At 43.6% G+C, this 24,056-nt stretch overlaps 1 protein-coding gene and 1 long non-coding RNA gene across 3 annotated transcripts in view; one reads left to right on the top strand and one right to left on the bottom strand.

Moving 5' to 3' along the window:
• The window catches only part of LOC122943586, a 56,541-nt gene extending 46,386 nt beyond the window's left edge, over nucleotides 1–10,155 (top strand). The window contains exon 5 of the long non-coding RNA XR_006390878.1: nucleotides 10,053–10,155. This is a non-coding gene — a long non-coding RNA (uncharacterized LOC122943586). The remainder of the gene's footprint in view (nucleotides 1–10,052) is intronic.
• Nucleotides 1–24,056, bottom strand: part of PDE4B (phosphodiesterase 4B) — a 272,125-nt gene that overhangs the window by 183,696 nt on the left and 64,373 nt on the right. The gene's annotated exons all lie outside the window — the stretch shown is intronic.

The raw sequence follows: 24,056 nt of genomic DNA on the forward strand, positions 1-24,056 counted from the left end.
ATGGTCCTCAATCTTCTGTAAAAGTTCAATGCTTCTTTCCCTCAGAGGTTGGTTCTTGGCAAAGTGGCTTTTCTAGCAGCTTTTGCTCACAGGGTGTCACGGTCTTTGTTGTGCGCCGTGACACATTAGCCGCACATGCTGGTTGCCAGGGGCAAGGGATTGTTGTCGCAGCATGTATGGGCTTCGCTCCCCTTCTCCTGGTCCCTCCCCTGTCTGATGCTCGAGGGCTTAACTTCCTGGCTGCGTGTGGCCACTTGGGTTTAATCACCTGTGGCTTAGATGCTGGACTCAGTTGTACTCCAGCCTTTGTTGGTGCTGGAGCTTTGCTCCTGTCCTGGGTGTTTTATCTGCCCAGTCCTTGAGAGCCACCTAGTGGGACATCGATGTCTCATCTATAAAATCCCGTTGTCTACCTTTCCTTCACTACCCTTGCATATGTTTGGTGATGTTTATGTATGGGTGGTTGTTGTCTTGTCTTGTGGTTGCTACATGTCTGGTCTATTGGTGTCTGTTGTCCAGCATGTTTGCTAGACAAGTTCCCGATGTGTTGTGCCTCCGGAAGGTGGTCTCAGGGTTCCCCGAAGGGGGAACCACAAGCCTGTATGCAGCGCTGCCTGGGGCCGCCGTGCATCTTGCTGCATGGGGGTACAGGCAGTATCTGGTGTGCTGGATACCTGTGTGTGATATTGGTACGGTGTCCTGTTTTGTGTGTGGGCTCCAGTACTTATCCTCGGGTTCCAATCGTGGTGGTAGCGGCAGGTAAGTGTGTTGTCCTGTGTTCTTACCTGCCGATCCAGTTGCTGTTTATGGTCTCCACTTTTCCTTGCAACTAGGCTGGGGGAGACTCCTGTTTATCCGTGTCTGGGATGAACAGTTCGTCTCAGCCCCTTCCCTATTATGAGGGATTATCAAGGCGACTCGTGGTCCAAGGTTCCTGGGTATGAGCCGTCCTACCATCCAGGTCCGCTCATTGTGATGAGTAAGGGCGAGGATTAGGGAAGCATTAGGGGGTGACCTGCTCCCGGCCCTCGGTGTCCTGGCTTAGTTGTTTTTCCGTTTACCCAGCCTCATTGTACGGTGGGGAGTTTCCCCCACTCCCTACCGTCACACAGGGATGGTGTCTACCTGGACAAGGCTTTTGACAGCAGCACACACAAAACAGGTCTTTTCTCTAGTTTGCTAACCAGAAGACTCACTAACCAGGGAATGGGACCAGCTCACTACATTGCAATTAAACCTAAAAACTGTCAGTTAACTATTTCCTAGTGCAAAGTTGGCATCACAGTAAATGTTTTAACAGTAAACCATAGCACTAACCCTTTAGCAGTGAACCCATAAGGCTCCATTCACACAACATTTACATATGGACAGTTCCCTTCACAGTATGGGCCCAGAGAATTCTATGAACGCTGTATTCTGTATCTGATAATATGAACAGTCTGTTCGATCATTGTGTCATTGGTGGGGGGGGGGGAGGGGTTGGCATGAAATTTTAATGAAAATAAAGTGGATCCGGCTCATTTTCGTTCCTGTGATAATACACTATGGGATTACTTTAGAACTATTCTGGGTCTTGTTATAGTTTTTGCGGTTCCTTACAGAGCTGTCAGCATCAGACGCCACCTGCGCTGCTCTCTAATGAGCTGAAGTTCAAAGCTGCAGTCGTCTTGGACTGAATTCTCTCTGCTTTGATTCCTTGGTATCCTAGACTAGGTAACAGTTTAATGGGCAAACATTTCATTAAAACAACTTTTGGGTTTCTTTGAAGACGTATGATCTTAGTAGAGACAACAAAATGGTAAAAGACTGTACAAGATCTGGAGGGGACCCAGGAATCAGCATGAGCCAAGGGTTATCCCAACCCTGGTATTTGTATTGGTAGCTATTTTAAAAGGGGTATTAGCATCTCCCATCTCATGGGCACCTTACACTAATGGCAGAAGAGGTCAGTAATCTGCCTACATCGTGGGTAAGGGTGTAGGGGACAGATTCTTCTTTGCTTGTATGTGGAGCAGGTCATGACAGAAGGATTAGATGGCTGCCCATAAAGGAGAGAAATCCAAAGGATCCCATCAAATGGAGAGGGCCCCCTAGTGGATGACCCTATGCATATACGCTCTACGAATCTGCCTGAAAGTCTGTGAATTGCAGACCCAACATATAAAATCACGTGATTTGTATAAAAGCTCCAAAGGTGAAGTATCACTTTAACAGAAAGACATGGCAGTACATGAATTGATAAGGTCATTTTAAAGATGTCAGCCTATGAATTATATGCATTTGAAAAGTTAATAAGAGCTGTTAATGGATGTTTTAAGTGATTGCCAGTGTTTCTAGATTAAAAGAATACTGTATTCGGTATGTTTTGCTTTGCTGTGCTGCTGGTGGCAGGCTCTGAACAGGATCAGTCTTCTTCCCCCTCTGGCAGCTCAGAATGTAGCGCCTTCTTAATTCTCTGCAGGAGGAATCTTCTCAGCCATACTGCCATGTTACTGGAGACTCTGGCCCTCTCCTGACAAGCAGGGCAGAAATCTATTACTACTGGCTGCCCTGCAGTGAACAGAGGAAGCTATGCAGAGACCTGACTGTGAGGAGAGTGACTGAGCATGTGTGTCCCTCATTAGGTGGATGTGCACATTGCTATACACTGTGAACACCAGGTGGTGCCATACTATGTAAGTAAATCACATAGCTCTTTACTAGATCGGTTTTATGACTGCATGTAAACAGCAAACTAGACAAAGAATAATATATTTAATGGCTGGACAACCCCTTTAAGGCTAGGGTCCAGCAAAAAACGCTTCCGTTACTGATAATGCAACCGTCTGCATCTGTTATGAACGGATCCGGTTGTATTATCTTTAAAATAGCCAAGACGGATCTGTCATGAACTCCATTAAAAGTCAATGGGGGACAGATCCGTTTTCGATTGTGGCAGAGAAAACTGATCCATCCCCTTTTACTTGCATTGGGGGTCATGACGGATCCATCTTAATCAGTTTCCCAGGACGGAAAGCAAAATAAAACATGTTGCGGTTTGCTCTCCGGTCTGGGAACGCAACTAAACGGAACGGAATGCATTTTGGAGCGCTCCGTTCTGTTAAGTTCAATTTTGTCCCCATTGACAATGAATGGGGACAAAACTGAAGCGTTTTTTTTTTCCGGTATTGAGCCCCTATGACGTATCTCAATACCGGAAAACTTAAACGCTAGTGTGAAAGCAGACTAAGGTGGATTTTTTTCTTACATGCACAGAGGACTGTGAAGGAGCCCAAAAGAATAGTGTATCCAGAAATGAATCCATTTAGGGAGGGATACACTTGGCTGGCTCAGGTAATGTGGCTGCGGCAAGAGAGGTTTATTGCTTTCTATCTCATGTTGTATAAACGGATATTGAGAGTCGCAGGAGATCTGCACAATACTTTGAATCCTTTCTACATGAGGGCTATATATATATATATATATATATATATATATAGTCATATTGCAGTGTGTTTCCTTTAAGTATCATAATAATTCCAGAGTATTTGGAATTCTATATTTAATAAATTCTATGCATTCACCAACCTCTGTAAGGCCTCTTTCACACTACCGTTTTTTTTCCAGTTTTGTGGGCCGTTTTCTGCGTTTCGTATACGGTCCGTATACGGAACCATTAATTTCAATGGGTCCGCAAAAAAAAAAAGTTTCCGTATCTCCGTTCAAAGATATAACATGTCCTATATTTGGCCGCAAATCACGTTCTGTGGCTCCATTAAAGTCAATGGGTCCGCAAAAAAACGGAATGCAGCCCAATTTGTTCTATGTAATTACTGTATACTGTATATGCCATACAGAAAAACAGAACCGAAATGGAAACACAACAGAAACAAAAAAAAGGAAAAACGGACTGCAAAACACTGAAATAGCCATACTTTAGTGTGAAAGAGGCCTAAGGCTAGGGCTACATGATGACACTGGTCGCGGCCAGGATGGCTGAGTAGCAGAGATCCCATAGAAATAATTGGGATTATTATTAGGAACTCCCCTTAGTCCAGAAATATTCCTTTTAAGATTAAATATAGATTCTCTCCCAATATCCCACAAAACCATAATATGCCACATACTCACAGCCTCCCTTCAAAGTATTGCACATAATTGGAAAACTGCATTGATCCCTCCAATATCTCAAATAATTAGAAAAGTAAACATAAAATGCAGATTTGGAAAGATGATAGCACATAGCAACAACAGACCCCTACGGGGCCACGTAACTGCTTTCCTTATGAATGACCTAGTGGAACTTTATTTATTTTTTTAGTTCTAATTTCTTTATATTTTCTTTTTTATTGCTCTCTTTATTTTATTCAGGAGACGCAAGTTTATACAATTCTGTATATGGATATGTTATTTTACATTTGTGTAAAACTGATTGTAGGATAGCTAACTGATGATCATAGTCATTTAACCTATGTCCAGATCACTACTTCCTTTTCAAATGTAAAACGTACAAAACCTTTATTTTATTTTATTTAATTTTTTTTATTTCTTATTTTTCTTTACCTGCGCTAATAAGCAGTTTTGACAAAATACCAATAAAGAAATACTGAAACAGAAATAGGGAATTGGGATTGCCACGGCAGTCACAAGAAATACAACACTGCTGCAGCCATCTCATTCATTTCTATGAGATTACCGCTACTCAGCCATCTAGGCCGTGACAGCTGTCGTGCGACCAGTGTTGCCATGTAGCCCTAGACCAGTGATAGGCAAACTGCGGCTCTCCAGCTGTTGCAAAACTACAACTCCCCCCATGCCCTGCTGTAGGCAGTCTTTGCATGCTGGGTGTTCACTGCCCTAGACTAATGCTCGGGTCGGGTCGGTCGTCATGGTGGAAGAGGTGACCTGAGCTGGAGATATAAGTCCTGCGAGTGCACGGAAATCCTGGTGAAAGCATCTGAGCCTCACTGTTCTGCATACAAAGAAGAAAGCAGCGAGAGACGGCTCAGTATTTCTTCTCTAATAAGAGACAGGATTTAGATTTTATCCTGTGGAAACAGGTGTTTCAGCAATTTCATTACTGGCCTCATATCCAGGATGAAGTAGATGTAGATGATGCCGATTCTGGATTGTGTGGATACTCGACAACATTATAAAACTGCTGTATCTAAACTGCTCCCAATGCATGGGCCGGGACAAGGGGGTAGGCACTTGCCTTGGAAGCGCAATTTTCTTTAAAACAAAAATACAGAAATGTAACGCCCACTGAGTTCTTATCATGTTTTTGCAATAAGATTGAACCCATGGTAAAACTGTGGTGTACAATGATTGCGAGTAGCACAAATGTGTGCAGTATCTGTTACTGTTGAAGGACCTGCAGTCACATGAACATCTGTGAAGGTCCTGACGCCAGCGAATGTAGCTGCAAAACTGAGGAGCGGATCATGAGATGCTATCACTAAGTGTCTGGGGTCTGTTCTGGAGTCTGTATTTAGAGAGTTAGGCTTGTTACACTTGCGTTGTGAGGATCCGGCAGGCAGTTCCCTGTCGCCGGAACTGCCTGCCGGATCCGGAAATCCGTATGCAAACGGATATAATGCATTGAAATACCGGATCCATCTCTCCGGTGTCATACAGAAAAACGGATCCGGTATTTATTATTTTCACATTTTTAAAGGTCTAATTTTTAGGCACTAATAAATTTCAAGTGTTCTGGAATTTTTGACGGAGAAAATACAGCAGCATGTTGCAGTATTTTCTCCGGCCAAATACCGTAATTGGGACTGAACTGAAGACATCCTGATGCATACAACGGATTGCTCTTCATTCAGAATGCATTAGGATTAAACTGATCAGTTTTTTCCCGGTATTGAGCCCCTGGGACGGAACTCCGTACCAGAAAATAATAACGCTAGTGTGAACGTACCCTTAGCTGTTGTATTTAGTTAGAGGGTCTGGTTTGGAGACAACAGTGTCTAGCTCTGCACCCAATGTATCATACAGCATGAGCCATGGTGATAAATTACAATTCCCACCATGCCCTGAAGCAAAATATTTGCAGTTTTCATCATCATATGCAGCATTAATCTATGAAATGAAGTTATAAAAATGGAGCTCCAGCCTGTCCTCATTCTGTGTCCCTGGATTAAAGATCTTTCCTTCAAAGCTCCCTCTCTTCAGTACATGAGGGGGATTCAGTCCTGTCACTGCTCTTATATCCTAGACTGCAGGTAACACAACATCTCTTATCGGCGCCTGGCAGGGTCGTCCCTCAGCAGGTATAAAGCCGCGGATCCCTGGGTACAGGATGGAGCTAATCCTCCTTCAGCTGTAGGCACCTTCATCAGCCCAAATATATACCTTCAAAAGTGAACTTTTCTGCACTAGTGCAGGAAACATCCTCATTATCTGCCGCAATTCTTCCATCTGAAATGACCACCAGACCGCTGGTCTAGAGGAAGATCAGAGAGCGCTGCGGCCACTGCTCGGCCAACCGGTCGCAGGAAGCACCGACAACGTAGGAAAGCTATAAGGCTGCGACCGACCTCCTGCAGTGGGCTCTGATGCAATATAGCATCTTATCATTTTGAGGAGTCTTTTTTTTTTTATCAAGGTAAAAAAATTATAACCGCGTGTCCGTATTGTGATCGTATAACATCGTCGGTCATTTTAACCGATTCAGGACCTGACACAGTTTAGCAGTTTTTCTTACACGTTGTTTTAATGACGGCATATTTTTTTTTATTTGTTGGGCTGTTTTTTTGTGAAATAATAGTGGCTTCTTTTCACATGACCATCAGGACCAATAGCAGTGCTAAACTTCTACCAGCTCATCTCTAGGTTCCTCGGCAGTATTTGACTGTGGGGGACCCAAGCAGCCAGCTAAATCCCCCACGTTGATAATACACTGTCTGTCCCCCAAAAAAGTCTCCACCAAAAAAAAAAAAAAAAAAAAAAAAAACACCACCTTTAGCTTTGATTACGGCACGCATTCGCTGTGGCATTGTTTCGATAAGCTTCTGCAATGTCACAAGATGTATTTCCATCCAGTGTTGCATTAAAGGGGTTCTGCACTTTCATTTAACTGTTGATCTATCCTCTGGATGGGTCCGCACTATCCTTCCAGTTTTTAATAATGTGTTGGACAGTTCTTAACCCAATTTTAGTAGTTTCTGCAATCTCCTTAGATGTTTTTTCTGCTTGATGCATGCCAATGATTTGACGCTTCTCAAACAGACTACGACCACGAGATGTGTCTTTCGACATGGTTGTTTAAGAAATGAGAAGCAACTCATCGCACCAGTCGGGGTTAAATAACTTGTTGCCAGCTGACAGATAGTCGCCCGTGCAGTAATTATCCAATAGGAGGCTCAGAACTATTTGCTTAGTCAAATCCAGGTTGCGACTTTTTTTTTTTGGACAGGCAGTGTTTATCATGGTGCATGATTCAGGGACCTGGACTGCCCCTCTAAGTATCAGGCCAGTTAAAGGGATGTTCACATTTTATAAAGGGAGAGTATATCACTACAGCCAGGGAGAAGGAACGCCCTGGGAGGAAAGCCGATATCTCCTCCCTGGTGTTCCGATGCTGTTACCTAACATACAGCGTGGGAGAATGTAACGGGGGCCACAGCGGCGCAACGGAGCGGCATCCAGAATCCAGAAATAATAGTAAGTGCAGGGATATCCCCACATTAAACACTACATGTTCTGCTACTTAGTTTATTATGTTTGGACCCATTAAAGGTCCTCTTTACGCTGGGTTCAGACCTGCGTTTGCAATCGCGCATGCAGAGACAAGCGAACGCCCATTGTCGTGCGTTCCCGAAAGTCTATGTACGGGAACGCGCGACAAGACGCCCCAAAGAAGCTCATGTACTTTTTGGGGCGTCGGGCGTTTTACAGCGCGATCGTACACGCTGTAAAACGCCCAGGTGAGAACCATTCCCGTAGGGAATCATTGGTTTCTCCTTGTTGAGCGTTTTACAGCGCGTAGGAACGCGCTGTAAAACGCTCAGGTGTGAACCCAGCCTTAAGGCCTCTTTCACACTGACGTGTGCGCCCCAGTGCCGTATTGCGGACCGTATTTGCAGATCCGCAATACACAGGTGCCGTTCCGTGGGCATTCCGCATCACGGATCCGGACCCATTCAGTTGAATGGGTCCGCAAATCCGGAGATGCTGAATGGTGCGGAACGGAACCACAGAACGGAACTCTACGGAAGCACCACAGAGTGCTTCCGTGGGGTTTCGTCCCGTACTTCCGTTCTGCAAAAAGATAGAACATGTCCTATCTTTTTACGGAACGGCCGGATCGCGGACCCATTCAAGTGAATGGGTCCGCGATCCGCTGCGGCTGCCCCACGGACTGTACTTGTGTATTGCGGCCCTCATTTTGCAGCCCACAATACGGCAACGGGCTGCACACGCCAGTGTGAAAGAGGCCCAAGTCAAACTAGTCTGTCATATGATGGATCTGGCAGTCTGCAACCATTATAGACAGAAGCAACAACGCAGATGGGAGCAGGCAGTGCATCTATGGCCGTGCAACGTCCAAGGTCGCCATGTAGCCCCGGCCTGGGGCACCAAGTGAAGTAATTGCTGGAGAACCAGGTGGCTTTGCCATTCAGAGATCTGGGGAAACTAGGTCCTCCAGCCATTTTTGAGCAGATTTCATTTACATGGAGGGAACTTCCTTAGCTTTTGTGCTCGCTTCTCCATTGTTTTAGTGATTGAGATCAGATTTTTTTTTTTTGTTTACTGCTTTTGTGACTTTGAAATTTCACAGACTTACTTTCCCCGCTGAATAGATTTATATGAGCAAACAGCGGGTGACGTTACTCAATCAGATATGGGGACAAAGTGTATCCGCCCTGTATCCGGGGTCAGACGTTCCAGGTGAGGCGCCTGCTGATTTATAGGGGGTAAAATAAACAGGGAGAACATCTGCAGACGATAAATCAGGAAGAGTCCTGAAGGAAAATGGTAAACAAGGATGAAATAATGTATCTGTAAATGTAGAAGTGGCTCTCGGAAATGACATCATCAGTCTTAAGACAAAGATTGTGGGATACAAGAGGACGGGTCCTGCAGATGGGGACTGTATTGGTCTGTGGTGGGGCGATTGGTACACCATAACTTAAAGGAACAGTCCAGGCAAAACCTAAGCACTGTGTTATGTCTATTGCAGGGCCTGAGGGGTGGAGCATGACACAGAGAAAGAATACACGTCATAATCTTACTGAAGTGGATCCATTGTGGCGACAAATTTTCCTTTAAAGGAGCATTCTGGCAGAACTAATATACTGGATTATTCCTAGTGCAGGACCCAAAGGAGCTGTTTAGTGGGCACAATAATACCCACTGATCAATTATATAGGTAGGCCTCTTTCACACTACATTTTTTTTTCCTTTCTGTTTTGCGGGCCGTTTTTTGCGTTCCGTATACGGTCCATATACGGAACCATTAATTTCAATGGGTCCGCAAAAAAAACTGAATGTACTCCGTATGCATTCTTTTTCCGTATCTCCGTTCCGTGCAAAGATAGAACATATCCTATATTTGGCCGCAAATCACGTTCCGTGGCTCCATTAAAGTCAATGGGTCCGCAAAAAAAAAGGAATGCATATGGAAATGCATCCGTATGTCTTCCGTATCCGTTCTGTTTTTTGCGGATCTATTAAAAATGTTATGCCCAGACCAATTTGTTCTATGTAATTACTGTATACTGTATATGCCATACGGAAAAACAAAACGGAAACACAATGGAACCAAAAAACTGAAAAACGGATATGTGAAAAACGGACCACAAAACACTGAAATAGCCATACGGTAGTGTGAAAGAGGCCTTTGTCCTCGTGACAATTTCCATGTTTTGGTAAATACTTTTATTCCACATAACATAATTCTGAGCCAGAATTGTAGGTTGTGCATTTCCTCTGTTATTCCTCATAGACATTTACGGTCAAATAAACAGCAAGGTGTTACCAGTTGAGGGGGGGGGGGGGGGGCGGTCCGGTCCCTCTGCAGGCTGAAACTGTCCAGTCAGTGCTGCCACTGTCAGACTGAACAGGATTGCTGATTGAGTGTTGTTGACTATGCCTGCTAGATAAAGACGTGCCCTATTGGTGCAAATTACTGGCCGAATAGTGGGACTTCGAGAAGCTGGACTGTCCATCTGTCAAATCTCGGAAAGAGCTGGACGAGAAGTTTCTGCAGTGCATCACTGGTGTGGACAGTGGTCAGAGGAGGGCGCCTATCATCTACACGGTTTATTTATTGGATACATTTTGTTTCTGCCTAAATTTACTTCTCTTTACCAATAATTGGCGGTGTAGCACCCCTTTGACGGAATGGCAACACCCAGTTGTCAATTTATTAATAACGTTCAGGAGGAATTACAGAGGAATGGCACAGTGCAGAGTTATAAGAAGAGATGAATTCTATGGTCAGACTGATCACACCATCAAGTCAATCCTGACTGATAATGCCAGTCACACAGTAGTCCCCATAGTAGTGGTGTCACACAGTAGTCCCCATAGTAGTGGTGTCACACAGTAGTCCCCATTGTAGTGGTGTCACACAGTAGTCCCCATTGTAGTGGTGTCACACAGTAGTCCCCATTGTAGTGGTGTCACACAGTAGTCCCATTGTAGTGGTGTCACACAGTAGTCCCCATTGTAGTGGTGTCACACAGTAGTCCCCATAGTAGTAGTTACATAGTGGTCTCCGTAGTAGTCACATAGTGGTCCCCATAGTAGTAGTCACATAGTGGTCCCCATAGTAGTAGTCACATAGTGGTCCCCTAACATACAGTAGTAGTCACATAGTGGTCCCCATAGTAGTAGTCACGTAGTGGTCCCCATAGTAGTAGTCACGTAGTGGTCCCCATAGTTGTAGTCACATAGTAGTCCCCATAGTTGTAGTCCCCATAGTAGTAGTCACATAATGGTCTCTATAGTAGTAGACACATATTGGTCCCCATAGTAGTAGACATATAGTGGTCCCCATAGTAGTAGACACATAGTGGTCCCCATAGTAGTAGTCACGTAGTGGTCCCCATAGTAGTAGTCACATAATGGTCTCTATAGTAGTAGACACATATTGGTCCCCATAGTAGTAGTCACATAGTGGTCCCCATAGTAGTAGTCACATAGTGGTCCCCATAGTAGTAGTCACATAGTAGTCCCCATAGTAGTAGTCACATAGTAGTCCCCATAGTTGTAGTCCCCATAGTAGTAGTCACATAATGGTCTCTATAGTAGTAGACACATATTGGTCCCCATAGTAGTAGACATATAGTGGTCCCCATAGTAGTAGTCACATAGTGGTCCCCATAGTAGTAGTCACATAGTAGTCCCCATAGTAGTAGTCACATAGTAGTCCCCATAGTTGTAGTCACATAGTAGTCCCCATAGTTGTAGTCACATAGTAGTCCCCATAGTTGTAGTCACATAGTAGTCCCCATAGTTGTAGTCCGCATAGTAGTAGTCACATAATGGTCTCTATAGTAGTAGACACATATTGGTCCCCATAGTAGTAGACATATAGTGGTCCCCATAGTAGTAGTCACATAGTGGTCCCCATAGTAGTAGTCACATAGTAGTCCCCATAGTAGTAGTCACATAGTGGTCCCCATAGTAGTAGTCACATAGTAGTAGTCACATAGTAGTCCCCATAGTAGTAGTCACATAGTAGTCCCCATAGTAGTAGTCACATAATGGTCTCTATAGTAGTAGACACATATTGGTCCCCATAGTAGTAGACATATAGTGGTCCCCATAGTAGTAGTCACATAGTGGTCCCCATAGTAGTAGTCACATAGTGGTCCCCATAGTAGTAGTCACATAGTAGTCCCCATAGTTGTAGTCCCATAGTAGTCCCCATAGTTGTAGTCCCATAGTAGTCCCCATAGTTGTAGTCCCATAGTAGTCCCCATAGTTGTAGTCCCATAGTAGTCCCCATAGTTGTAGTCCCATAGTAGTCCCCATAGTTGTAGTCCCATAGTAGTCCCCATAGTTGTAGTCACATAGTGGTCCCCATAGTAGTAGTCACATAGTAGTCCCCATAGTAGTAGTCACATAGTGGTCCCCATAGTAGTAGTCACATAGTAGTCCCCATAGTAGTAGTCACATAGTAGTCCCCATAGTAGTAGTCACATAATGGTCTCTATAGTAGTAGACACATATTGGTCCCCATAGTAGTAGACATATAGTGGTCCCCATAGTAGTAGTCACATAGTGGTCCCCATAGTAGTAGTCACATAGTGGTCCCCATAGTAGTAGTCACATAGTAGTCCCCATAGTAGTAGTCACATAGTAGTCCCCATAGTTGTAGTCCCATAGTAGTCCCCATAGTTGTAGTCACATAGTAGTCCCCATAGTTGTAGTTACATAGTAGTCCCCATAGTTGTAGTCACATAGTAGTCCCCATAGTTGTAGTCACATAGTAGTCCCCATAGTTGTAGTCACATAGTAGTCCCCATAGTTGTAGTCACATAGTAGTCCCCATAGTAGTAGTCACGTAGTGGTCCCCACAGTAGTAGTCACGTAGTGGTCCCCACAGTAGTAGTCACGTAGTGGTCCCCACAGTAGTAGTCACCTAGTAGTACGGCTCTGCGGCATACGCAACAGGATGGACGATCCAACCCATCAGCATGGGCATGTCACTGATAAGACACCTGCATTATTGCTGTGCATGTACTGAATGGCGCCTCTCTGCAGTACTGTGCGGTATTACATGCCCTGTACTGCTTCCTACCAAGCCACCTGTACCAGGATGAGCTGATCCTTGGACACCAGGGGAAGGCAGCTCCATGTTATTTTCTGGTACAATGTGTATAATGTACAGGACCTCCTGTCCCCTACATGGAACCAGATTTACAGCTTTCAGCAGTTATTCCAGACTGTTATATGTAATGACTTACCTTATCTGTATTAGTCATCTGCTTATTTATCTTATTTGTCATCATTTTTCTTTTTATTCAGATTCTAATTTTTTGGACTTTAGAACTAGTTGTGAGAATTCCACAGGGTTAATGTCCTACGTTACATTGGTCGTCCTCAAAATAATTAATATATTGTAAATTGAGGGAGCGCTCTATTAAAATAGATTTTGCTCTATTTCAATGTTTGGTTTCTGCCGTTCCTTCTATTAACCTCTAGATGTCACTATGACCGCTGGTGTCTACAGAAGGAGTGCAGTACATAATAACTTCATCTAGAGTAGTGAAAACAGCGCCACCTGCAGGCTGTAATATAAAGTGCTGTAAGGGATAGATTGATCACACCTAGATGGAGTTAACATAAAAAGCCTATTTCACAATACAGCAATGCTGGAGGGTGTCGCTTTTAGTGATGACAGTTCCAAGATCCTTACTTTACATACAGATGCTCCACAGTCTTGTTTTGTCTGTCATCACTGTTGTTCATTGTCTGACGCCACTGTTTTTTTCTTCTCTATTACAGGATTGCTGATTGAGTGTTGTTGACTATGCCTGCTAGATAAAGACGTGCCCTATTGGTGCAAATTACTGGCCGAATAGTGGGACTTCGAGAAGCTGGACTGTCCATCTGTCAGAGGAGGGCGCCCATCATCTACACGGTTTATTTATTGGATACATTTTGTTTCTGCCTAAATTGACTTCTCTTTACCAATAATTAACTGGCGGTATAATATTTTGGCAGAGCTTGGGGCACACCCCTGTAATGTGCTTCATTTGTGTTCCTGCATTTGAATAGTGCATATATATATATATATATATATGTATGTATGTATAAGGGCACCTTCACACGTGGCGGATTTTGTTGCAGAAATTTCTGCGACTGAAAATCAGTTCCATTGATTTTAACGGGGCAGCAAGCAGATGGATTTCTGCAAGCCCCATTCAGGTGAATGAAACTGATTTTCAGTCTTGGAATTTTCTCGAAGGTTTAAAGACCCGAGCAGCTGGACGAGCGCCTCTCATCCTACTGCCTTGTAATATCTCCGGATTGTGCGGCTATTGACTTTGCAGCGGCCAGAGCACTTTCCGCTCGGAGATTACATTCACACCGAACATTTAGCTTAGTCTCTGGAGTCTATAAAAGTGTTGTGCGGGGGATGGGGTCCTAATGGGTCGCATTTGCCACCTCTTATGAGTGCATTTAGAAGGAGGTGTGTAAGACAATGGAGGAGACGGATGGAAAGTGGAGCCGTCACCCTCAGCAACTACTGAAGCGGCTTCCTTCCCAGAAGACTGAGAGCTCGAGCCTGAATGCTGTGGACAACTCAAGGAGTTCAAGAGCATCCTCCCTGCCAAACACGGGTTAGGAGACTCCTATTTTCCCAATTTATCTACATCCCATAGAAGCCCACCTTGTGCACCATTAGTCTTGTCTGTGCCCAGACTGTTGGGGGGGGTGCAAAACAAATGGCACTGGGGGCCACATACCGCACCCGAGGCCCTGGTTGTGCACTCCTGGCCTAAGGGAACAAAAGAATGACTAACTAAAGGCAGAGCTCCTTATTACAAACAGCTTATCAATACTGATATGCTGCTGTGACCAGTTCTCTTTGACTGGTACCTACTATAGACAGAGACCACAGCACTGCCACGAGACCCACAGTTGGAGGGGATCCTGCACTGATCTGCCATATTAAAATGAAAAAATATAAAATAAATGCTGCCACTAGGGGGAGCTCACTGCATATAGATCTGTCCAGCAACCAGTGAGTTTGTTGGGAGCTATGTAAATTTGTATGTAGTGAGCTCCCCCTAGTGGAAGCTGAAAGTAAATAGAAATGTTATCATTTAACCCTATGCTATGTGAAGGGAAGAAGGGGGTTTAGGAGCTCCAAACCCTATAAAGATACATTAGTACGTGAATCAACACAGAATTACATAAAATGGGTGGACATGTACTGTAAATAAGCTTGTAAAGCTCACATTAAGATCCTGATAATCTGGCATCTCCCAAGCCTTCAGACAGATTACGAAATAGTCCAATTTTAGTTGCCGAAGGTTTTTTTTCTCTTTACCCTTTGGGAAGGGGGGAGTCCCGCCCTGAATTTTGCTATGTGACTCTCTCCATTCGTCATGTATAGACCACCCCTTTAAGTCCATACTGTGACATATCGTTAACTCTTCAAAGACCCCGCTTCCCTTTGTCACTTGCCGCAGTGCAATTAAGCAGTCAAGGCTTGTGGCTCCTCAGACCTGTACAAACGACCTGACCTTTAGTTTGCAAGTCTTTGTGGGAATTGCTGTCATCAGAGGGATTCGGATATGTACCATGTGTCTTACTGGAATCCCGCTGGTCTTCAGGACTGTGCACGCGGCTGCACTATACAATTCACATTTCAAGGCTTTGTACTTCACTGACATTCTTCACCTTATTATGTCCAGACAGATAATCAACTACATGAAAGGCCGAGAGGCAAACCACCACGACTGCGTTTATTGGGAGAGAAAATGGATGAAATGTCTCCCATACTTGGCTCTGGCAGCCATTCTGTGTACTGAACTATTACTGACCACTGAGGCATGAGGCACGGCGTAGCGGGACTCTCAATTCCTTGACAAGTTACTGCATCAATGGTGCTCACATTATAATAATAATCCATCGTTCTTTGGAAACTTCCAATGGTATGGAAGTACCATATTAGTTGGTATTGTATGGCAGTATTATTTGGGCACTAAATGGCAGTAATGTGCAGGGAAGTACTGTATGGCGGTATTAGTCGGGCAGTGAAGGTGGTATTGTATGGGCTCAGACTGGAAGTATTATTTAGCATCATACAGTAGTATTGTATGTGAGGAAATGACTGTATTGTATGGACTATGCTTGGAAATAATATTTAAAGAGGTTTTCCAACATTTTGACGCTGATGACCTATCCTCAGGATCGGTCATCAATCTCAGACTGGTGGGGGTCTGACTCCTGACACAGGAGCGCCGCGGCCATGTGATGTCACTATCGTCGGTCACAAGGCCTAGGCGTAGAATGGATCTGAGTTGCAATTCCAAGCACAGTCGCTATCCAGTGCATGGTGCGGTGTTTGGTAAGAGGTTTGGTAAACCAGAGGCCCTGCGACTTTGCGGGGGTGTCGGACCACCGCCGGTCTGATGTTCATGAACAATCCTGAGGTCATCAATATCAAAATCTTAAAACTTTTACATCATATGGTAGTATTATGTGAGAACTGAAAGGTAGCAATATGTAGACTCTGGAAGAATTGGCAGTACGCGGCAGGTTTATTTAGGCACTGAGCAGTGGTATTTTTTTGGGGGCTTTGTTTAGAAGTATTATTTGGCATTGTATGGTGCTATTAATTGGAGAGCGAATGGTTGTATTCTGTGGACTCTCCGTGGACATTTACCATTTTATGACAGTAATATCTGCGCTGTGAATGGTGAAATTGTGTGGGTTTTGTTTGTATTATTTTGCATTGCATGGCAGTATTACTGTATTTGGGTACTAAACAGGTTTATTGTGTGGGCTTTGTTTGGCTGCATAATGTGGCACTCTAAGGCAGTAATATTTTGGCAGTGAATAGTTTTATTGTAAATGTTTGTTTCATTTTAAGTATTATTTTGCTTTGTAAGGAATTGTCATTTAGGAATTGAATAGCGGTTTGTATAGACTTTGTATGGATGTATTATTTGGTATTGTATCGAGTTATTCAGATACAAAGTACATTTCTGCTAATTCATGTTCACTTTAAAATTACCAGAACAATATAAAATCTGGATTGGGGTGCACTGTGCTTGTTGCTAAGGGTCTTATAACCCTTGTATGGGATTTATTTACAGGGATAATTTAGCATTATATGGCAGCATTATTTGGGCAATGAATGGCGATAATGTGTGGGTTTTGTTAGGTTTTATTATGTGCATGTATAGCATACTTTAGATATCGAAAATCGGATAAAATGTGCTTGGATTGGTTTTCTCTGTATGTACAATTTGAAATTTCTGGAATCATCTAGAAATGGCCATTTGGTGAGTTCTGTCACTTACGTCGACAGCTATTTGGGCTCCGCAGAACCGGCAGTGTATTAGTTAACAGTGTAAGTGTTGCAGGAAGGGCGCTGAGATAAAAGCTTTAAACTTCTCCTGATAGTTTGTCATCCTATATCCCTCTGTGAGGTTATCATTTGCTGCACGAGTATCTGAAGGGGAGAACGCCAGAAATAGCAGTGGAAATTGGGTCAGCGACAACCCACGTTTGGCACAATTGTAACAATGCTAAAATGTCTCATTACTGTATGAAGCAGCATATGGTTCCCGGGGACGGCAATCAATATGAGCTCTAATGTTTGTTTAAGCACTTCTATATCAGCAGAAAAAAACATGATCTGGCCTCATTGTCTTATTATCTTGATGCTTTTACCCAATATTACTGTGAAACACGGACGATTACGTGTATTTGTCATCCCTGTCTTCTATGCAGCACTGTAACAGTATAATTTAAAGACACAGGAGGAGATTTGTCAAACTGGTGTAAAGGAAAACTGGCTTAGTTGCCCATAGCAACCAATCAGATTCCACCTTTCATTTTCCAAAGGAACTCTGAAAATGAAAGGTAGAATCTGATTGGTTGCTATGGGCAACTAAGCCACTTCTACTTTACACCAGTTTTGATAAATCTCCCCCACAGTCCTTAAACTGAACTTAGTCTGTATAGTAAATTATAGCTATTCCAGTCACTTCTAATATTATCACACCTGGTGCAGTAATCAGTCCTCACTTCCGATAAGATCTCTTATAATGTTTGTTTAATACCTTCCCTTTCTCATTAGAATATCACTCCTCTCATGACTCAGGAAGCAATACAGACTTCACAGCATCGATTCTGGCAGAAACTTTAACTTTTCCACAATTTTGTAGAATATTTCCCTCTAGACACAAGAATATAACTACTATAATACTGCTCCTATGTACAAGAATATAACTACTATAATACTGCCTCCTATGTACAAGAATATAACTACTATAATACTGCCTCCTATGTACAAGAATATAACTATTATAATACTGTTCCTATGTACAAGAATATAACTGCTATAATACTGCTCCTATGTACTAGAATATAACTACTATAATACTGCTCCTATGTACAAGAATATAACTACTATAATACTGCCTCCTATGTACAAGAATATAACAGCTATAATACTGCTCCTATGTACAAGAATATAACTGCTATAATACTGCCTCCTATGTACAAGAATATAACTACTATTATACTTCTCCTATATACAAGAATATAACTACTATAATACTGTCCCTATGTACAAGACTATAACTACTATAATACTGCTTCCTATGTACAAGACTATAACTACTATAATACTGCTCCCATGTACAAGAATATAGCTACTATAATACTGCTCCTATGTACAAGAATATAACTGCTATAATACTGCTCCTATGTACAAGAATATAACTGCTATAATACTGCTCCTATGTACAAGAATATAACTGCTATAATACTGCTCCTATGTACAAGAATATAACTACTATAATACTGCTCCTAAGTATAAGACTATAACTACTATAATACTGCTCCTATGTACAAGTATATAACTACTATAAAACTGCCTCCTTGTCAGACTACATTTCCCAGCATGCCCGCCATTGTGAGCTGCAGTTTCACAGCGGCAGGGGGGCTGTAGTTTTCCGCTTTTGCACAGCCCACATTTTTAACCTATTTTATGTCATTTTCTTGTGTAATTCCCCCTCAGAGTGGTCCCTGCACAGGAGTGTATTCTTATGCGAGGCAGGTCAGCTGCATTTAGCTGATAACAGGCCAGGTGCGGGCGGCGGACAAATAAACATTGATTGTATTCTGCCGCTGATGTGACTGTACAATTTGCTGTGAAGTTACTTTCTCGAGCAACAGCAGTTTTTATTCCAATGAATCTTTCTCCAAAATGACTCATACTTATTATACAGCAGACGCAGCAGAAATTTACAAAGAGCGGCAGCATTGCGTTTCTTACAGGTTTCATGCCCTCATCATCCAAATGTAGCTCTTTTATGAACAGAGCAGCACAGGCAGATATACTGTACATATATTAGTAACCACTTGACTGGTCGAACTTGCTGGACCTTTGTCTTCTTAGTAACTATGCAACCTGATTGCTCAGGTCGTCACCCACTGTCCCTAATCTGCAGCGAGTGGGACAAGTACATTTAGTTCTTTCCACTTATACTTGTTCCCAAGGATTAAAGTTTCATCACTTTCCATGAATGTTGCAAAAGACAAGACCCGGGCTTAAGGTGGCCACAGACCATTGGAGTGGACATGGAAAACCATCATACCTTCCACTACTGGGTGGGATATATGCAAATTTGGAGAAAAAGAAGGCATTTCCAGAAAGTTCTGCGGTACCCCAGACTTAAAGGGGTATGCCCATCACAGACAATGGGAGCATATTGCTAGAAGGTGGGACGCGTACCTATGCCGAGAACGGAGCTGGGAGAGTGGTGGCTGGAGAACCCCAGGTATCCTGAGGATAGGTCATCAGTATTAAAATCTCGGAAAACCCCTTTAGATGTCACACCTCGGATTCTGATTTGCGGGTGCTATGCAGCCCTACAAGACTAGGATCAAGTTGTTTTTTTTGCACTTTTTGTTGTGATAGATGCTGATACCCTTTACATTTTTAAGCAAAGGTGCCAGACTTTTTTTTTTAAGTCCAATAACCAAATATAGATGATGGTTTAATGAGGGATTGAGGAGCAGGGTCAGGTGGACCCTTATCAAATGTCAAAATGAACTTTTGTTTACAGGGCATCAGTACCTATGACACCGGCTGACCTGTTACATGTGCACTTGGCAGCTGAAGACATCTGTGTTGGTCCCATGTTCATATGTGCCCACATTGCTGAGAAAAATTATGGTTTTATACATACAAAAGAGGCTCTAGGAGCAATGGGAGCATTACCATTGCACCTAGAGACTCTGCCATACCATCTCCAATTTGATTGACAGGACCAGGCAGTAAAAACGTCATCACACATGGTCCTGTCAATCAAAGTGCAGAGGGCGCGGCAGTTGCAGAGAGAGCAGAGCCTCTAGGTGTAATGGCAACACCCCTGTTGCACCTAGAGGCTCATTTGCATATAATAAAACATCATATTTCTTAGCACTGCGGGCACATATGAACATGGGACCAACACTGATGTCGTCAGCTGCCAAGTGCACATGGAACAGGTCAGCCGGTGCCACGGGGACAAATCTCCTGCCATTTAAGGAAAGGAGGGACGACTACTTCTCTACTCTGCCTTTTTCTTGCATTTAGTTTTAAGAGAAGAGCAGTATAAAGCTGGCTATACACGAGTCTTTGGTCTCCGAGAACACTGGGTTTGGCCGACACTATTGTGTGTGGGGAGATACCGACTCTCCTCTGACAGATGATGTCGGGGGAGACAAAGGTAGGGCGAGAAAACTATTTTCACCCGATTCTTTTGAGCTGCCAGGAGGTAAGCCGCCGCCTGAAGTGTCTGGCAGTAGCTTTCTCTGCACTCCCGCCTAGATGACACATTTGCCCGACAGCTATTGAACGTGTACATGCGGCTTAAGTCTTGAGTCTTCCTCTCCGGCTGCAGAAAGGCCTTGTGATCAATGTATGCGACGTCGCAGGGATGAAGAAGACGTCGCAGCACTTGCATCGCAGTCATTGGTTAAATGGTCTTTCTTCAGCTCAGTACCCTTCAAGTGAATGAGAGTGAGCGGCCTGGGATGCAATAAGGAAGCCATAACGCAGGGACAGCTGCCCGTTTAAACAGCTCATCATTGGGGGCGTCAGGAGTCACACACCCACCAGTTTGATACTGAAGTCCTGTCCGGAGGATCAGCAATATTTAAAGAGGATGTCCCGTCTACCCTTCTCACCATCTTTTCTCCACCGCTGGAGATGGACAGAGAAGTCCTCTGCTCGAGACCTCCCATACTCCAGTCCATCAGCCACAGCAGAGAGCCAAAGATGGATGAAATCGATGGCATCTGTTAGGCTCATTTACGACAACCTTTCCCCCAAATCTCCACAGCTATAGAGAAGGGAGTGGCTGATTGGAGACAGCAGCTCCGTACTTTGCAAGAATGACTAAGACCTCCTGCACACGACCGTTTGGTTTTGTGGCCCGTAAAAAAGGATCCGCAAAAAATATGGATGACATCCGTGTGCATTCCGTATTTTGCAGAACGGAACAGCTGGCCTCTAATAGAACAGTACTTTCCTTGTCTGTAATGCGGACAAGAATAGGACATGTTCTATGTTTGAATGGAACGGAAATACGGAAACGGAAGGCATACGGAGTACCTTCCATTTTTGTGTGGTTCCGTAAATGGAACGTAAACGGGGAAAAAAAACGTTCATGTGCAAGAGGCCTTATGCAGAGATTGTGCAGCACTAAGGCCCCTTGCAGACGAGTGTGTCCAGATTAGGTCTGGATGCGTCCCCGTGCATTGCGGCAAACCCACGCGAGTAGGAACGCAATTGCAGTCAGTTTTGACTGCGATTGTGTTCCCATGTTCAGTTTTTATCGCGCAGGTGCAATGTGTTTTGCACGCGCGTGATAAAAAACTGATTGTGGTACCCAGAACCAAACTTCTTCACAGAAGTTCGGGTTTGGGTTAGTTGTAGTGTAGATTGTATTATTTCCTCTTATAACATGATTATAAGGGAAAATAATAGCATTCTGGATACAGAATGCATAGTACAATAGGGCTGGAGGGGTTACATTTAAAAAAAAATAATGTTTAACTCTCCTTAATCCACTTGTTCACGCAGCCGGCATCTCTTCTGTCTTGTTCTGTGAGGAATAGGACCTTTGATGACGTCACTACGCTCATCACATGGTCCGTCACATGATCCATCACTATGGTGATGATCATGTAAATGACCATGTGATGAACGCAGTGACGTCATCAAAGGTCCTATTGCTCACTGATGAAGACAGAAGAGATGCCGGCTGCGCGAACAAGTGGATTAAGGAGAGTTAAATTTTTATTTTTTAACCCCTCCAGCCCTATTATACTATCTTCAGAATGCTATTATTTTCCCTTATAACCATGTTATAAGGGAAAATAATAATGATCGGGTCCCCATCCCGATTGTCTCCTAGCAACCGTGCGTGAAAATCGCACCGCATCCGCACTTACTTGCGATTTTCAAGCAACCCCATTCACTTCTATGGGGCCTGCGTTACGTGAAAAACGCACAAAGAGGAGCATGCTGCGATTTTCATGCAACGCACAAGTGATGCGTGAAAATCACCGCTCATGTGCACAGCCCCATAGAAATGAATAGGTCAGGATTCAGTGCGGGTGCAATGCGCTCACCTCACACATCGCATCCGTGCGGAAAACTCACCCGTGTGAAAGGGGTCTAACTGGTCTTATTACCACTGCATATGAGTCTGAACACCAGGAGCAAGATCATTATTTTTTATAATTGTATTTTTATTAAGGTATTATTGAAAAGCATAATACAATAATATCATCATACTGAGTATTTTCAATTACATTTTTGCAAAGAGTGCAAATATATATACATTAAGGAAAAAGAAAAAAAGATATGAACATCAAGTTACTGGTAGCAATGTCATCTAAACAGTCAGGAGCAGGATTTTAACCAGTGATGATACTGCTAAGTGTGTATCATGCATCATTTCATGCTGTCTCCAACAGAGCTGACAATCTACTGTAATTTCCAAATCAGTATGTCTTTGGAGTAAGGGAGGAAACCCACACAAACACAGGGAGAACATATAAACTCCATGCAGATGTTGTCCTTGGTCGGATTCCTCAGCACTGCAAGGCACCAGTGCTATCCACCGAGCCACCATGCTGGCATTTTACCACCAAGAAATGCCAGTCTCACCGGTACGTTGCTCCTATTCTTCGGCAGATCCCGTCTACCACCGCCATAGACCACCCCTGCACTTTCAGATGGCAGAGGGGCAGGGCGGCCTCAGCGCAGAAAATAATGCACTTGTTCCCGTTTTGTATGAACGATAATTGACCACCTATTTTTGTCCTTCAAGAAGGTTTGTTCATCTGTTCCGCTATATTAAAGTATCGTATAATTTACTTGAAAATCTGCTGGCAGCGCGCTCTGCAATTATCTGGCACACAATGTTTGTGATTTACATTCTGGGCTGATTTTGGGGTATAATTAACATTGTTGATCAGTGAGTTGAAACAAATTGGCCAACACTCATATCCAGCCTGACAGAGAACACAAACATTAGCAGAGGAGAAATACAGACCTTCTGCTTCCCTGGGAAGAAAGCAAAAAGATTTCAAGGGTTCAAATTCTCTGGGCCAAATGGAAGGAGACATATGTGTAAAAGCCTGACGGTACAGGACGCTTCTAGTTCCGGGTACCAAAAAATCAAGTGTTAGGGCTCAGTCACACGACCATATGTATTTTGTGGCCCGCAAAAAATACAGATGACGTCCGTGTGCATTCCAAATTTTGCGGAACAGCTGGCCCCTGATAGAACAGTCCTATCCTTGTCCGTACTGCGGACAATAATAGGACATGTTCTATTTTTTTGCGGAACGGAAATACAGACACACGGAAACAACTTCCATTTTTTTGTAGACCCATTGAAATTAACGGTTCCGTATATGGTCCGCTAAAAAAACTAAAAACGGAATGGACATGGAAAGAATATAAGTTTGTGTGCATGAGCCCTTACTCTTTTCATTTTACTTAATGTTTTGTTGTAAAAATTTAAAAATACAGTCCAGCGAACTGGCTAAAAAAAAAATGCTTCATGTGAATGTACCCTTGCAAGTAAGAAAGCCACACACGTTTTTTCAGACCTTTATAAACGTGGTATTGGGGAATCACGCTACCGGTTTGAGGGCCTCCTGTTACAGGGGATTAGCAGTGCATTAGGGTCAGATGGGCCTATGTTTTATCTAGGCCAGGGATCAGCAACCTTCGGCACTCCAGCTGTGGAGAAACTACAACTCCCAGCATGCACAGCTCCTTGGCTGTTCTCAGGACTCCCAGAGAAGTGAATGTAGCATGCTGGGAGTCGTAGTTTGACAACAGCTGGAGTGCCGGAGGTTGC

Source organism: Bufo gargarizans, chromosome 7 (assembly GCF_014858855.1).
Source record: "Bufo gargarizans isolate SCDJY-AF-19 chromosome 7, ASM1485885v1, whole genome shotgun sequence".
Lineage (NCBI taxonomy): Eukaryota > Metazoa > Chordata > Amphibia > Anura > Bufonidae > Bufo > Bufo gargarizans.